The following is a 6,935-nucleotide window of genomic DNA, read 5'->3' on the forward strand; positions in this document are numbered from 1 at the left end:
CAATACCTATGGGCCTCTGGTCAGACTAAGACTGTCACTGTATATCATGTCACTGGCCATTTGCCTTTGGCATCCCCAGGGAATGATGAAGCAGACACATTGGCCCAGGTGTGCTGGCTAGAAGGAAAGTCTGCCTCTGATGTAGCTCAATGATTATGTCAGCATTTGTTGCACATGGAGCAAAAGACAATGTGGGCCGTAGCCCATTGGTGAAGCTTGCCGTTGACCCTTGAAGAAGTCAGCAGAGTCTTGTGTGCTCTAAGGGGGACTTACAGCAGGTACCGCAGCAACATGGGACAACAGTAAAGGGGCCAATACCCCTTGCCAGGTGGCAGATAGACTATATTGGGCCTCTGCCCATATCAGAAGGACATCAGTATGCCATGACTTATGTGGATAAAGCTACTGGCCTATTGGTTGTTTTTCCTGCATGTTGCATAGATCAGCAAACCACCAAGAGGGGCCTAGAGCATCTCTTTGCAGCCTATGGCTGGCCGCAGGTGATTGAGAGTGATCAAGGCACCCACTTTATGGACATGAGTTATAAGGATGAATGCAGCAAATAGGAATAAAATGAAAGTTTCATGAACCATATAACCCTACTGGAGCAAGAATGATAGAGTAGTACAACGGTTTGTTGAAATCTGGCCTGAAGTTGGACACCAATAGTCTACAGGGCTGGTCAGTTTGCTTATGGACAGTGCTATGGCGTTTGAATGAGAAGCCCCAAAAAGGAGCCTTGAGCCCTGTGGATATGCTAACACACATTGCTGCCTCTCCTATACAACTATATGTGCAATCCAAAGAAGAGTTATTGAAGCCATAATATGGCCAGCAAGGCAACATTCTGCTGCCAGCTCCTACTGCATTAAACTCTGGAAACACTGTTGAGTGGACATGGCCCTGGACGTTTTGACACATGGACCAGCAATGGTTGGCCCTTCTGGCACCCTGGTGAAAAGGCCTGGAAGCTGGCTTCATGTATATTCCTGGAGTAACAGCAGAGTGGCCCCCAAAGATCACAGTAGTGTACCCAAAACATCCAGGAGGTAAGAGGATCTTACGGGGAAGTTTTGTTTTATCTTCATGGCCAGTGCATGTACCTCCTATAGACCTATATATTGACCCATCTGTAACTCTCACAGGGAGGAGGGTGAAAGTCTGGTCTACTAGACCAGGACAAGATCCCATTCCTGCCACTGTCCTATCACAGGACCACTCTCTAGCATGTATCCTACCTGATGGACAAGATTTGTGTATGCTGATGTCATTAAAACATATATCTTATCACCCTTAAGGTTATTTTCTTCTACAGTCCTCGTGGCCTGGATGCTCCCCCTGGCTGCAGCTGCCACATGATAATTGCTCTGAACTCCCTACCTGTTCAGCTACTGGCTGCCTGTGGAATGAGTGAGCTATGAACTTAATCTGCCTAGGACTTTGAACCCAGCTGAAGCCTCCAGTTTGAGGATTATTAGCTGTTACTAATTTTGTGTTATTAGCCTAGTTACAATGCTCCATTTTTCTCACACAGGGGCCATTGCAGAAGGTGGAGAATGTGTAGATTGTGAGGCGAGATTTCTAGAGGGGTGGGCTGTGGGTAAAATTGCAGTATTTCCAGAATCTCTTGCCTGGCTTTGGGGCACCTTTATATCAATAAGTGTTTCCAAGGGTTGGAGACAATTAGGCCATCTACATAACGATAGGTTACAAGGGCTTGCGAGGACCGGAGAGGTTGGCTGGAGCTCTCTTCTGCTGCAGTCGGGTCAAGAGAGAGACAGGATCACTGCTTGTAAGAAATAAAAGGCTTTCTTAACTTTATTTCTTCCTTCAACTAATTTTGGTTTTAGAGGTATTTTGCCCCAGGATTTTCCCCCTGTAGTTACATAAGCATTAGACCCCCCAGAACCTATTTGTCTTAAAACTGAAAGTTTGTACCTTTGACCAACATCTCTCCATTTCCCCCAACCCTCAGCCCCTGGTAATCACCACTCTACTCTCTGTTTCTAGGAGTTAAGCTTTCTTAGATTCCCCATGTAAGTGAAATCATTCAGTACTTGTCTTTCTCTCTCTGATAATATTATTTCTAACACTTCACCCTTCTGCCTCCCTCTTTCACTTATAAGGAGCCCTTGTGATTACATTGGCCCCACCTACATAATCCAGAATAATGTCTGCTAATTAGCAGCTTCAATTCCCCTTTGCCATGTATTTCTAACATACTCACAGACCCTAGGAATGAGGACATAGATGTCTCTGTGGAGATGGGAGCATGGCTCTATTTACCACAGAGGATTAAAAAAAAAAAACACAGAGCCTTGAAGAGATGAAAAGATAAGCTGCTTCTAAACTCCAAATAGTAATAAATGGCTTTTAAAACTTCAAGCTAAATCTCACTATAAAATTTCTCAGTTAATTAAAGTGCCTAAAGATAAAAATCATATTATGTGTGTGCTGCCCAGTAAACATCTCAGATAGATAAAGCAACTGAGGGCAAAGTTCAAAAAAAGGTGGTATACCTTCCCACTATAGCACCATAGGCCCAAATGAGACTCCATTCAGTTCAGAGAAATGTACATGAAAGTGATATAGAGAAAAATAAAGAAAATTTGGGATTCTGTCCTTAAAAGATTTGGAAGCATGTTTACTGGCAAATAACTGGGAACAAATAACTGAAAAGCATAGTAGGTTTTTAATCAACATATATTACCAAAGAAACCAAGAGTTCAGCTAAGGAAACCTTTGAGAATTCAAGAGTTAACATAGCTCTTAGGACCCAACCTTTCAACAGCAGGAAATAGACTGAGAAAACTGTACTGTCCCCAAGAAGGACATACTCCCCAATGTCCATTTTAGATATGGCCTGAGAAGTTAATGGGAAAGAAAGAAGCTTCCATGGGTCATAGAGAGAAATGGACCAGAGAGTTTCTGCTAGAGAGTCTAATCAAGAAACTTCTCTCAAACCCAGGGCATGGAGCTTCCCAGTGTCTGCCCAATGGGGATTTCAAAATTGTTGCAAATTCATGACTATCATGTATCTTACATGCATCCTCTTTCCTTTGGGAGAAGTTAATGTTGATTAATGTCCCTGTTACACTATTATATATTTAGTAAGTGGGGAGGAAGTGAGCAGATAAATTTCCTTTTAATTCATAGGTTAGACCAAGAAGACCCCCAACCAAATCTGATAGAGAAGTCCTTATATATAACCTGAAGATCCTACACTTTGACCCCAGTGAAGTGTCCAATGGGACATTGGAGTCTTTCCAGTGGAGAGGATTTGAGTGTGTTCTGTACATGAGAAGAAGAAAACAAAGAAACATTAGGTGACCAAAGCACAGACAATTAGTACTCATAGCAAGTCCATGAACTCTTCTACATTTCCCACCTTCCCTTGGGAAGTTGGGAAGCTGAGTTATGGCCTAAAGCAACATACTCATCATTGAAAATGTGAGCAAAAGTGATAAATCACTTCAAGACCAAGGCAATTGATCAATCAATAAGTGGGTACCACACCCTTCCCTCTCTTTCCCTGCTTTGGCAACACCAAAAAATATATGCTGATATGACAACTATCACAAGATGGAGGGATCCAGATTTCCTGAGTCACTAAATGGAAAAGAGAGCCTGTTGACTCACACTACACTATAAATGAGAGAGCAATTTTGTTTTGCTAATTCACTAATGCACTAATTCACTTTGCTAATGCAGACATGTTTATTTTGACATGCCTACCAAACGTAACTGGAGATGATAAGAAACAGTTGAATATATGAATACGGATCTCAAAGGAAAAGTCTAGGATGGAGATATCAATCTGGAAGTCATCCTAATTTAGAAATGGAATTTAAAGCCATACAACTATCTCTAATTTCGGGAAAGAAGTACAGATAGAGAAGAGGACATAGAATCATAGAATATTAGCTTAATTCATCTTTTTAACATCTGCATATTTGTATGATACATTTTCTATTATTAGTGTGACCCCCATAGCCTGTTCATGTGTCCAGCTCAATCAGCTGAGAGCAACGTCTGTGTCTGTGTTACTCAACCATGAGTAAAGAGATTTCTTCAATACAATAATGGTGAGAATTCCTTACATATAAAATATAATTAACTTTAGTATTTTTCAACAGCTTAATGTTTTTTTTAAAGCACTCCTTTATATTCATTACTTAATTAGACTTGTGCAGCAAACTTGTGGTTATGATGGTAATGGTGTTGGAGGTGCTAATGGTCATCATACAGTCTTGAGAGGAAAGCAGAAGGCAGAGGAGCCTCTGGAAATACTGGAAACCTAATACACATCAAATCTAAAATGTCTTCCTCAGACAAAAAAACTCAGAGTTAGAATCATAGCTAACACTGAGAACCCACTAAGTGCTGAACAATGTACCAGTTTACAGATTTAATTTAATCCTTACCAAACCCTTAGAGCACAGGTATTGAGCATTAGTTCCATTTTACAGTAAAGATAAATTTTCAAAAGGTGGGAAACTGCCCATGGCCAAAAATCAGAAAGTAAGGAGCCAAGATTTGAATCCAGATGCATTTTATTCCAAAGCCTATTTGCTTTCCGCTGCAACACACTGTAACTAAACTTGGGAACTTGGTTGGTATGTTCTTTTTTCTGCAGTTTGTAAGAAAATTATGAAGGAACCATGAGCTTTCTCAGGACTTCCCCACAATAGGTAGCATGTGAAACATACTGTCCCTGATTTGCTTGGTTTTTGCTCCATAGATGATGGGATTAAGCATGGGGGGAATTAACACATAGAGATTTGCCAGAAGGATGTGGACATGGTGGGGGATATTCTTGCCAAAGCGATGCGTCAGGAAAGTAAAAAAGGATGGGATGAAAAAGAGGAGAATGACTCCAATGTGGGAACCACAGGTATTGAGAGCTTTATGCCGGGCATCCTGGGAAGGTAGTCTAAACACAGCTTGGAGGATTAAAGTGTAGGAAACGCCAATAAGTACAACATCTACCAAAACTGACACCATTGGCACTGAGAAACCATACCAGATATTGACAGAGATGTCAGCACAGGCCAATCTGGCCACCCCAATGTGTTCACAAGATGGCTGGGTATCTCAAGGGAGTGCATATGGCCACAAAGCGGTCAAATGCCATGGCCAGCAGGATTCCTGACTCAGCCACAAAGGCAACATGGATGAAAAACATCTGAGTGATGCAGGCATCAAAAGCAATCTCCCCAGCATGGAACCAGAAGATGGCCAGGGCCTTGGGAACAGTGGTGGTGGACAGCAGGATGTCAGTGCCAGCCAGCATGGAGAGGAAGACATACATAGGTTCGTGGAGGGCGCGTTCACTGAGAACAACAAGGATGAGGGCTCCATTTCCCAAGACTGCAGTGATGTACATGAGGCAGAAGGGGATGGAAAGCCAGGTGTGGTAGTTCTCCAGTCCTGGGATGCCCAGCAGGATGAACACAGTAGGGTGGAAGGTAGTGAGGTTAGCACCAAACATGCCTGCTTTGGGAGTCTTTCTATGAAGACTACAGAAAGTGGGCAGAATCAACAAGTTTCACTAAAAGTGGAACATCAGATACATTAGATAATGGAATCAATCTCTTGCACTTTAACTTAGTGTTATGTTTTCACTTCCTACATTATCACTGCAAACATAAATATACATAAAGCTTCCTGATCACAATGCAGCAGTGTTTAGAATCCACACACAAATCCTGATTCTCACTTACATGCTCCTACTCAGACTTCGGTCATCCTTCCGTTCTGTTGCAAGAACATCCTAACTCATCTGGTCTCCTCATCTCTCTGCTTACCATCCTCAACCCCTCCAGATCCATCCGCTATGCTGCAGCCTTGGTGGTATGCTCAATACAAACAAAAATCTTCTTGTGTTTTCTCTTACAACCTTCATATAATGATTTATTGATTACAGGATTCAAGCTAAACTTCTCAGCATGCAAAGCCCTCCACAACCGTGCTGTCACTCTCCTCTCCAGCTTTAATCCCCTTTAGGCATTCCGACAAAGCTACACTGGACTACAATCCATCCTCCACAGAAAACCCAAGTTTTTCAACCTTCATAACTTTTCTCAAGGTTTTCTCTTAATCTGGACCATACTTCTCCATGTTTAGAGTTGGTTAAACCTACTGAACTTCCAAATTCAGAATCTAAATATTTATCTTCTGGGAAGCCTTCCCCAGGTTCAAATTCTGGGCATCCAACTTTCTGACAAAAAATTGACAAATATTGACAAAAGGCAAGTTTTTCACATCTCAGTTATTTAGCCTGATCTGTGAAAATGAACTATTCCTGCTTAACCATGCAAGGATTAAATTAAATACTTCCCTTAAACTACCTCATATAGTGCCTGGCATAAAAACACTGAATAAAGGCTACTTGTTATTCAGAGGATCAAGTTACTAGAAAGCCCAAAAATTAGTGTAAGTATATTTGGCACTTCAAATGTGATAAAGTAGCATTTCAGTGTAGTGGGAAAAGAAAGCCTATTCAACTAATGGCACTGGGATATTGGATGATGCTATTTTTTAAAAGAATAAAATTAATTCTCACCTCATTCAGTAAACAAATAGAAATTCCAGATAAATTAAAGATGTATATTAAAAAATAAAACCACAAAAATATTAAAAACTAAAGTGAAGATCTTAAGAGAAAATGTAGAAAAAAATGTTTTGGGGGTTGGAAAGATCTTCCTGAGTAAGGTAAGAATATTGTATTTTATAGACAGTAATAATTGAATAATGTAATTACACAGAAGCATAGACAAGAAAAAAAATGAAAATTCTAGGAGAAAAAAATACAGAACATATCATAGACAAAAGGTTAATACCCTTAAATACCAAAAACTGGTAAAAAGTTAATGAGAAAAATTGGAAATATGCAAAGAATCAAAATAGGCAATCCACACTACAAGAAAAATAAA

At 40.7% G+C, this 6,935-nt stretch overlaps 1 pseudogene; it reads right to left on the reverse strand.

Annotated features, from left to right (window-relative positions):
* Positions 1-4,671: 4,671 nt before the first annotated feature.
* Positions 4,672-5,491, reverse strand: LOC118933110 (olfactory receptor 52B2-like; annotated as a pseudogene).
* Between the last annotated feature and the right edge of the window lie 1,444 nt (positions 5,492-6,935).

This window comes from Manis pentadactyla, chromosome 9 (genome assembly GCF_030020395.1).
Source record: "Manis pentadactyla isolate mManPen7 chromosome 9, mManPen7.hap1, whole genome shotgun sequence".
Lineage (NCBI taxonomy): Eukaryota > Metazoa > Chordata > Mammalia > Pholidota > Manidae > Manis > Manis pentadactyla.